The sequence below is a fragment of the Malus domestica genome, chromosome 11, assembly GCF_042453785.1.
Source record: "Malus domestica chromosome 11, GDT2T_hap1".
Classification (NCBI taxonomy): domain Eukaryota; kingdom Viridiplantae; phylum Streptophyta; class Magnoliopsida; order Rosales; family Rosaceae; genus Malus; species Malus domestica.
The window spans coordinates 24,354,619-24,366,084 of NC_091671.1; positions in this window are offsets into that span (position 1 = coordinate 24,354,619).

Below are 11,466 nucleotides of genomic sequence, written 5' to 3' on the forward strand. Positions count from 1 at the left end.
AAATCCTCTGTTTGATAGAGGAAGATATCGGTCCAGGCATCAATATAATCATAATAATTATATTGGATAGATGACAACTGAGAATGGAGAGGTTTGTATTTGTAAATGAGGATTCCCATTCAGACTCTATGATGAGTTTTCCAATATGGAAGGAATGATAAATGATCTTACTGTCTTGAACGAAAAGCCACAACAAGGGAAACCAGCAACCACCCTAGTTTTCAGTAGCAGCAAGTCTTATCGTTGTTCTTTCTTGCAGTCTTCTTGCGAGCATCATACTGTGTGCAGCAAAATGCTACCATTCCTGCAACAACATGCAGCTGCTCTTAGAAACTAGGGTTTTTAGGTGACTTTTTTATGTAAATCTCCTTAAATCAAGGAGTGCCTTGTAATCAGTCAAAATCCATTTGTTTAGTCCTTAAATCAAGGAGAATGTGGCATGTCCATTCTCCCTTATGTTTTGTTTGCTGCTTTATATTGTGCCCTTGCTGTTAACACAAATCATTATCAGAAATATATCAAAACTCATTTTTCCACATGTTATCAGAGCAATGTCCTTCTTAGGCTTGACTCTGCAACCTTTTGTCGTGATTTTCCACTCTTTTCAGCCAACAATATGTCAGAAGAAAATTCAGTCAATCAAGAAGCTGAGTGCTCTCTTGCCTCACCGACTACAAATTTCTCTGAGGTTGATATCAACCCAAATCAAAAACTCCGTTCAATTTTGCTGAATGAGTTTAATTATCTTCCTTGGTCAAGGGCAGTTACTTTGGCTCTTGATGGAAGGGCCAAGCTAGGCTTCATCAATGAAGTCATTCAAGCACTAGAAATTTTGGCTCCAAATTATGAAGCATGGTTGTACAAAGATCAGTTAGTTATGTCATGGTTGCTAAATTCTATGGAGCGGAAAATTGCTGAAATTTTCAGCTATTCTAATTCCTCACAACATCTATGGGACCAAGTGAAGGAAATGTATGGCAATCAAAATAACTTAATTCGTGTCCTTCAACTCAAGAGAGACATTGCAGCTCTTTAACAAGAAAACAAGTCTTTCATGCAACATCTTGGCAACCTTACCACTATGTGGAATGAGCTAGATGTTTATCAACCTCACACCACAAATGCGACCGTGTTGTTAAAAAGAGCCGAGGAGGACAAACATTTTCAACTACTAGCAAGCTTGAGCTAAGAGTATGAAGACTTGAGAAGCCACCATACAAAGTCAGTCATATAGCAAACCTTGTAAAGTTTACTTCAAATCATGTCGCTACTGATGGGCTGTTGGATTTTACTTCAAGTCCTGTTGCTCTAATAAATGAATTTGCTTCATTTCTTCAACATAAGAAAGGGAATAGAAAGGTTGAAGAGGCAACGGTGACTGAATTCGAGAAGCATTTTGTGATGCTTGGCAAGTTTACGGGGTTTTTAGCAGAGGCTGAAGGGTGTACCACATGAAGCTGTCCCAGGTATTTTCCATGCTTTTTCTAGCACATCCATCCACACCTATTTTGTCTAAGTTATTTCCTACTATGTGTCAAACTCTTATCAAGTGTGACACTTGTAATTTCCACAAATTCGCTAGACTACCTTTTAATTCTTCCTTGTCTAGAGAGCCTTTTGAAATTGTACACTCAGACATTTGGGATCCAATTAATGAATCATTTGATGGCTACAAATATTTTGTGACATTTGTTGATGATTTCACAAGAATCACTTGGTTATATCTCTTGAAATTCAAAAGTGAAGTGTTTACTATGTTCAAAGTAGGCCTGGCAAACGGGTCGTGTCAGGCGTGTTCGTGTCGTTTTCGTGTAACACCTGTTATCTTAACGGGTCGTGTCGTGTCACACCCGTTATGACCCGTTAAGAAAAATATATTTTTTTTCTTAAATTTGCACATACCACACATTGCCACATAAATATTACTTCAAAACATTAAAACATATTTGTCGTTTAAGTACTACATCTACACTCGAAAATAAGAGCCTAATAAAAAAATAATACATACACTACTAATCTATTACAAATTTTAAATGTGCAAGGATATGCAAAATGAAACAGTTTTTGTTTTCAAGGTTGTGAAATCTTTCTCAAAAGTTTAAACCTCAATTTACAAAATCCTCGATTTACATCGATCATCATGAAATTGCATTGGAACTTTTACTTGATCTATTGCCTTCAAGAGTTATGTTGATGATGTTTTCAGTAAGGTTTTCCACGTCATAACTATCTTCTGCATAAACTAAGCATAGAGAAACCAAACATTAAAAATCATTCAAATTATGAGAAGTTTACCAAAATAATTATGAAAAAAAATAAAACAATAGTACTATACCATACTTTTATTAAGTATAAACATAAGATTTTGTGGTATCCACTAGTGTAAATATTTTAAATTGAAGATCGAATTCAATCATTGTATTCATATAAGGTCAAGGAGTGTAGTTGTAAAAAAATCATCAAAATCGGAGTTAAATTAACCGTTAAATCGTGATTTTTCGTTTATAACCGTCGAAAAGTTTTGTCCCGTTACGTGCTCTATGAATGTTTGTTTTTTACAATTTTTGGCGTATGCGATCTCGAAATATATACAAACATGTTTGACGGTTGGATCATTGAAACTAGTTTCGTAGAATGAGTATCCCATTAAAACAATAGACTCACTAATACTTGAGAGTTTATTCATACTTTTATCAAGTATAACATAAGATTTTGTGGTTAGTGTAAATATTTTAAATTGAAGATCGAATTCAATCATTGTATTCATATAGGGTCAAGGAGTGTAGTTGTAAAAAATCATCAAAATCGAAGTTAAAATGACCGTTAAATCGTGATTTTTTGTTTATAACCGTCGAAAAGTTTTGTCCCGTTACTTGATCTCTGAATGTTTGTTTTTTGCAATTTTTGGCGTATGCAATCTCGAAGTATATATAAACATGTTTGACGGTTGGATCATTGAAACTAGTTTCGTAGAATGAGTATCCCATCAAAACAATAGATTCACTAATACTTAATAGTTTATTCATACTTTTATCAAGTATAATATAAGATTTTGTGGTATCCACTAGTGTAAATATTTTAAATTGAAGATCGAATTCAATCATTGTATTCATATAGGGTCAAGGAGTGTGGTTGCAAAAAAACATCAAAATCGGAGTTAAAATGACTGTTAAATCGTGATTTTTCGTTTATAACCGTCGAAATGTTTTGTCCCGTTACTTGATCTCTGAATGTTTGTTTTTTGTAATTTTTGACTTATACGATCTTGAAGTATATACAAATATGTTTGACCGTTGGATCTTTGAAACTAGTTTCGTAGAATGAGTATCCCATCAAAACAATAGATTCACTAATACGTAATAGTTTATTCATACTTTTATTAAGTATAATGTAAGATTTTGTGATTTCCACTAGTGTAAATATTTTAAATTGAAGATCGAATTCAATCATTGTATTCATATAAGGTCAAGGAGTGTAGCTGCAAAAAATCATCAAAATCAGAGTTAAAATGACCGTTAAATCGTGGTTTTTCTTTTTATAACCGTCGAAAAGTTTTGTCTCGTTAATTGATCTCTGAATGTTTGTTTTTTGTAATTTTTGACGTATGCGATCTCGAAGTATATATAAACATTTTTGACGGTTGGATCTTTGAAAATAGTTTCTGTTGACCCTAGAAATTACAAAGCCTACGTGGCGCGCAGGCCAAGTATATTCTAAGCTAACTACGTCCTTCGGTGATTGCGGGCGTGCCAACTCGTCGGCCGAGGCTCGGCCGAGGAGTAAATTTGATGATGCTGCGTTGGGTCGCGCTACTGACTTCTGTGTCTTGCGATTGCGGCCGAGAAAGGAACACGTCTCGGCCTCTTGGGTTCTCGAGCCTGAAGACAAGGCTGCTACTTCTTACAAAGTTCACGAACCGAATTCGGCTTGCAATGTGCCGAATGTAATAACTGTGACACCTCACCTCGCCGAGAAGGCTAATGAGGTGACCTCGACCAACAAGGATTTGAAAACCCTTCTCGACCGAGACTTGGATAGGTAATCGACCGTTCTCGCCGCAGTGCTGTTGATGCCAACGGAAGATACTGCGAGACCGACCAATTCTACGGTGACAGAGCTATCTATGCCGACTTAAGATACCACCGGTTGCTTCCACAGTGCTGTTGATGCCAACGGAAGATGTGTCAGCGAAAAAGGAAAAGAAAAAGATCTCAAGTTGTGAGAGTTTGCGCAGGGCAATTTTGTATTGATTTTGTGGGCCCTTTTCCTGATGCACAGCTTCCGCTATTTATAGCACTGGACCCTGAATCTGAGATAGAATCCTATTCGGACTAGGTTTTCCCTCTCCGGATCAATATCACCTCGACCAGTCCTATTTTCATTAGGATTGTGAACCTAGTCCTTATTCGAGCCCTATCCGCTTCTAGGTTGTTAATCCTGCCGAGACTCCCTATTGTATCAGGACTCGACTTGTCATTGCATTTTGACCTAACCGGCCTAGGTTTGGAAGCCCACAAGCTGAACGATCCATGGTCTTCTTGTCGCAAGGCCTTCCGGGCCGAGAATGATTCTACACTCGGCCCAAACTATTATTTTGGGCCCAAACATTGCCCCCTCGCTTCTGAGGTCCTCGGCCTGCAATCTTCGGCCGAGTTCCGGCCTTGAAGAAGCGAATCTACCATTCAGAATCCTCATATCCGAGTTCCAAGGCGCATTTATTGAGCACGATCGCACGATCTTGATCCTGCTAACCTACTCGCCACGTGGCGTCCTCTAACATGGCCAATCCCACATAATGACGTCTAAGGCGTGCGGCAGCCTGAACCGTCTTACCATCATGACCATTATCTCAATCCGCGAGCCACTACCTCAGTCCGTGAGCCCATTTGTCATCGTGCGGTCGTCGAACCGTCTTTTCGTCATTAATTTAGCCGTCACACGCAATCGTGCGCCCCCAAAACCCTAAAACCTTCGGTCTTCTCAACCGCATTTCCCAAATGTTCATCATGATCAACAATTCCTTCGGTCGATTTTGCCCTTTGTTTTGAATTTCGAACGATTGCTCTTCCCCCCACAACCTCTATAAATACCGAAATTTCCTCATTTGTACTTCTACGCTCTCAAACTTTCCGAAATTCTCTGCCATTGATTTCTAGTGCCTCTCCTATTCCGAGTCTTCGTCTTTAAATCCCCAACCCAGAAAACCCTTTTACTCCGGGCTTCTTTCTCATAATGGCATCCTTCATCTCCAAGCTTTCCAGGGAATGTGACCAACATCAGAAGATCCTTGATCGGAGCTCGATCAAGACCATCCGGTTTGAAAACGACATGAACACCCAGTACCAAATCCTGGGTCCTCTCTTCAAGGCTACAATACCGCCGACTATCATCGGCCTTCTACAGGAGCACTGCCTAAAACCCTTGCTTCAAGGGTTTGAATGGTCGCGATGGGATGCGGCTAAACCCCAGGGCTCCTGGCCCTCGACGACCACATCCTGGGCAGCCTGGGTCGTTCGAATGGAACGACTCTTCGGCGAGCAATGGAAGGCCCTTGGCATCTACGACGCCATCCTCCTTTCGTCCATGGAAATCGTCCCCGACAAGGAACTTCTCCAAGCCGCTCTGTGCTTCTGGTGCTCGGCCACCAACACAATGGTCCTCCCTCTGGGTCCCATTGGTCCTACCATCTTGGATATTACTGCCATTCTGGGGACTTCGGCGACCGGGATCCCTGTCGACGCGACCCTCTCTGGGCATCCGTCGAATATCGACCTGAAAACGCTCTTCGACCGTCGGGCCTTCGAGACCTTGAGCCGTGACGGTCATATCCCGTCGAAGGAAGATATTCAGAAGCTCCACAAGAACTTCTGTAATTACAACACCCTCTATCTTCACTTCGCCGGCCGAGGAGAAGAGGACCTGCGAGAGGGAGAACATGAAGCCTTCCTCTTCTACTGGTACAACAAATACATTTGTTGTACCAAGTCAAACAAGTGTTTGGTCGAGAACATGCCGGTAGCCGAAGCCCTGGCTAGTGGTCACGTCTTGGCGCTGAGTTCCAACATTCTCGCCCAACTTTTCCGCTGCCTGGCCGAGGCGACCCTCCAAAAGGTCGACCCGCACCAGAATGGTCCTCTCTGGGTATTCCAACTCTGGTTGCAGGTATACTTCGCCTCCCTTCGGCCGGCCATAGCCGAATTCTCACCAACAGAGGCGCTTGGGTCTCAACTGGCCCCTCGACCGACACCTCCCCATCAAGCCGAAGAGGTATTTCGGTACCTCTTCGCTCTCGACGACTTCTCCAACGACGAGTTCCTAATATGTCGTCATCGAAACTATCCTTCCTCCATCAGGCTGCCTATCTCCCCATGGAGCGCGGAGGAGGACGCCGATCTCCGTCAGACCTGGGGGTCGTTTGTGCTTGCCCGCGACCTCCCTCTCGGCTGCGATGGGAAACGGTCAGGATGGGAAGTATATCATCCGAACTTCCTTGCCCGACAACTCGGCTACCTTCAAGGCTGCCCTATCCCCCTTCTCTCCTCCCGAACGGTCCTAAGCCGTGGACGCGAACCTCGTTCCTCTGAGAAGGAATGTAGAACCGCCGTGAAGGAGTTCCAAGAGCGCTGCCAAAAATTCCGCCTTCGACCAGCCACCCCGGAAACCCAATGCACCGACACCTTTGGTGAGTGGTGGGAGAAATACACCCAGGAATTCTTTGGTGCGCCGGTCGAAGACGTGCTTAGCAGACTCTTCAGTGACCGGCCTAAGAAGGCCTCGACCCCTCATCCTCAAGGTACCGGTTTCATTTTCTTCCTTTCCATCAACCTTGCATATTGAGTTGCCTTACTAAATTGTCTATCTTTTTAGGTAGTCGGCCTTTGAGAAAGACGGAGGCAGTTGCCGCTGCCACGACCGGGAAAAAATCGGTCGTGGCCCAAAAGGACAAACCCTCTGGTAGGGCCGTGCTGATCAAACGACCTCGCCAAGAGGCCGAGCCGGCTGTCGAGCCTTCCCCGCCAGCCAAGCGGGTCAAACAAATGGCGAAGAAGGGTGCCCGGGAGATCCACGTTATCTCCAGTCACACGACGACTCCCAGTGCTTCTTCTTCCGCCGCCGGCCATTCTGGGGTCGAGAAACAACCGGCCTCGGCCGCAGAGACGACCCCAGCGCGGCCTGCCTCTGTGGCCGGCGCATCAGTTGTACCTCCCTCTGTCGAGAAGGCACCTGTCCCACAACAGGCGGTTTCTACGACCGAGGGAACCTCTCCCAAGAATCCAAAGCCCTCGGTCCTTGTGTTGGACGAGAGTGAGGGGAGCGACGAGGTCCTGCTGGCGCACCGTCCTCATACTCGTCGACAACCTCCTCCAATACCCGAGATGGCGGTTCAAACCGGCCCTTCCCCGGCTAATCATGGCAAGCGCACGGTCGAGGAACCGATCCCGGTGCCCGAGATGGCGGTTTAAACCGGCCCCTCCCCGGCTAATCGTGGCAAGCGCCCGGTCGAGGAACCGATCCCGGTGGTCGAACCTCTCGTTCCTTCTCAGGACCAGGGCGTCCCTGCCTCCTCTGAAGCAGCTGCGCCAGTCGGCCCATCGGCAGCCGACCGGGGCAAACGGCTGCTCGAGGAACCCGAGGCTACGGCGGAATCGCCGGTCCATCCCCAAGACCAAAGCTTCCATATTCCTCCACAGGAGGTTACCTCGGCCTTTGTAAGTACCTTCACTCGTCTCCTCCTGATTACTTTTCCGCTTTAGACCTCTAAACAAAGAAAATACCAAATGTCAGGTGCCTGTACATTCTTTTCACCGTCAATTCTATGCGCCGACGGGCGTTATCTATATTTCCTGGCCGCCTCAGTGGCCATCAAACGTAGATAACCTCCATCGGTCGTGTGAAGTGAGAAGCAATCTGAGACACTGGGCTCGGCCATTGAGTTCTTTAGGTTCGAGCAACGATCCTGGGGACATGGCCGAGGTCTCCTCTCGGCAGGTTAAAACACGACACCTTCTTGCTATTCTTGTCATGACTTCCTTTAAACTTAACCTTATTTATTTGTGCAGGCTTCATGGGAGGTTGAATTCAAAGCCCTCCTCTCCAGCACGATTGCAGAGTCCGGCCCTTCGGCCGCTCCGACTGATGCTGCCGATCCAAGTGCCCTAACCCAGCTGCGAGAAGTCCTAGCGCTCTCATCATCGCAAGTTCTTGAGCGCAACGGTCTCGATTTGCTCGGCGTGTGTCTGAACGACCTTGGAGCCGATGGTCGCCTGAGCGGAGATGCCATTGTCCGGACATAGTCTGCCTTGGAGCGCGTTCGGGAGACATTTAGTATCTTCCAGACTGCTCTGAAGGCCGAACAGGACCTGCAAGCCGCCATGGCCGTTCAAGACACCCTCCGTCCGAAGATTGACGATCTACGGGCAAAAGGAGAAACGTTAGCCGAGCTCGACCGTCAGATGGCCGAACTAGCAAAACGCCGGTCGGCCATTGCTTCTGAGCTTGCGAGGGACTTCGAGTCAGGCGGGAAGGATCGCCTAACTGAGTATGCGGCAGCCAACAAACGAGTCGAGCGGCTGAAGCTGGATAAAAAGAATCGGCAAGCCGAAGTCATCATGGCCGACGTGCGGTGGTTGGAGTTGAAGGCTCTGCTCAGCACTCTTCTTCCCTCTTCTCCTTAGATGTATTTGAAAGTAAACCAACCGTCCTACTCACTTGTAAATACTTATCAATTTTAATGGATTGATTTTTTACTCACGCATTTCCCAAGTAACTGGATAGTATTTCTTCAAAAACTTCCCATTAATCGGTAATTTGTGAATCACACCAGTCCGATCTTTAAGATGATACGCCCCTTTGCCGTATACTTTATGCACAATGAACGGCCCTTCCCAATTCGGCGACCACTTGCCGAACCTAGGATCTTTTAGTCCTACGGGCAACACCGTTTGCCACACCAATTCACCCTCGCCGAATGTTTTCTGTCGCACCTTTTGATTATAGGCTCGCTCGGCAATTTGTTTTTGCGCCACTAGTAAGTTATAAGCGTCAAGTCGCGCTTCTTCCAAATCTTCTAGTTCCTGTCTCATGGACTGATTATATTCGGTGCTAAACAAACTACTTTGTTCAATTAATCGCAACGAATTTATGCTCAACTCGACTGGTAGCACTGCATCGTGTCCGTAGGTTAATGCGTATGGGGTTGTTGCAGTCGCCGATCGGGGCGACGTTCGGTATGCCCATAATGCCTCGTTCAATTTCAAATGCCACATGCCAGGCCTCTCTTTTATTATTTTTTCGAGGATGCCGATCAACACTTTATTACTTGCTTCGGCCTGCCCATTCGCCTGTGGATAATACGGTGTGGACTGCTCCAGCCAAATGTTCAAATTTGCCGTGTATTCTTTAAACCTTTCGGCTGTGAAGATTGTTCCATTGTCGGTTATGATTGTTTCCGGTACACCGAACCGAGTCACAATGTGTTCCTCCACGAAGTCGCAAACTTCTTTAGATGTTAACTCGGCATATGATTTTGCTTCGACCCACTTAGTAAAGTAATCAGTTGCGACTATTATCCATGCATGCTTAGCAGCTCCAGAAGTCGGCGTGATTTTGCCGATTACGTCCATGGCCCATCCTCTAAACGGCCACGGCTTAATGACCGAATGTAGTGATTCGGCCGGGACCCTTTGTATAGGCCCATGGATTTGGCACTGCACGCATCCTCGTGCAAACTCGATACAATCTTTCAGTATTCTCGGCCAAAAATAGCCGTGTCGTCGGAGTAGCCATCGCATTTTCCGTCCAGACTGGTGAGCTCCGCATACCCCTTCATGAACCTCTGCGATCGCCCGAGCACTCTCTTGGGGGCCGAGGCATAGCAGTAACAAACCATCTTCGCCCTTTCGGTACAACTCGTTCTGGTACGTGACATAGTTCATGGCGTGAACCCGTGTCCTGCGACTATGTGTCCCGTTAGGATTATCAAGGTACTGCATAATGGGTTTCCTCCAATCATCTGGTATAGCCTCGGCCGCGTAAATTTCTATAGAGTCCTGCCGATCTAACAACGAAGGCAAGGACATGACCCTGGTGCGGATCACATTGTCTCGTCGGAGGATTTGCTGATTAACCAAGGCCGGGTATAGCTGTCGTAATATTGGTATCTCCCGGCCTAGCTTGCCCCCCATGAGTTGAGCACCCGAGGCGATTTGAGCCAACTCGTCTGCGTCGGTATTATGAACCCGAGAAATATGCTCGAATGTAATACCGTCAAAAGACTCGGCCAAATAGCTGGCGACCATGTGGTAGGGCGCCAGAGTACAACTCATGCAGCGAAAAGACCCATTAATTTGGTTAATCACGAGTTCAGAATCACCGAGGACGAGGGCACGAGTGGCTCGAAGGTCAAGAAGGAGGCCAAGACCAATGACAAGAGCCTCGTATTCGGCCTGATTATTGGTGCACTCGAAATCCAATTTGAGCGAAAAATATCAGCGATCGTTGTGAGGAGATTGAAGGACGATGCCCGCGCCGGCCGAAGACGAAGTACTGGAACCATCAAAATACATCGTCCAATAGTTGTCGCGGGTCACCACCATGCCGATTTCGACGTCAGCATCCCCGAAACCGTAAGGCGAAGGGTGCTGAGCAAGGAAATCGGCCAACGCCTGTCCTTTCACAGCTTTCTGCGGCACGTACTGCAAACTAAATTCGGACAACGCCATTGTCCACTTCCCAATTCGGCCTTTGACGATTGGTCGGGTAAGCATGTACCGGATAACGTCGGTCTGGGCAATGACTTGGGTGACCGACGGGAGCATGTAATGCCGGAGCTTGGATGCGGCGAAGAATACGGCGAGACACAGTTTCTCAACGGCGGGATAATTGATCTCTGGTTGATTGAGATTCCGGCTTAGATAAAATATAGCCTGCTCTCGGCCGGCATCATTGTCTTGCTCGAGGAGGCAGCCGATGGATTCTTCGGCCGCCGAGATATAGAGCTTAAGAGGTTTACCACGCCGAGGGGGAACTAGGACAGGGGGTTTCGTGAGGGATACTTTGATTTGTGTAAACGCCGCCTGATGCTCGCCGTTCCACACGAATTTATCTGAGTCCTTGAGTTTCAAAAGCATGGAGAACGCTTTCATTTTACCGGCCGAGTTAGCAATAAATCGGCGGAGGAAATTGATCTGGCCAAGTAAGGACTGGAGTTGTTTCTTCGTCGTTAGGGGTGGGGCATCGACGATTGCGCGTGCTTTATTCGCATCGACTTCAATTCCACGGTGATGCACGAGGAAACCAAGGAAATTTCCGGCCGACACGCCGAAAGCACATTTGGCAGGATTCATCTTGAGGTTGTGCTGACGCATGCGGAGGAAAGCCTGTCGGAGGTCGTCCAGATGTGTCCGTCGGCGTTTAGATTTGATGACAACGTCGTCGATGTAAACTTCGACGATGGTTCCGATTAAG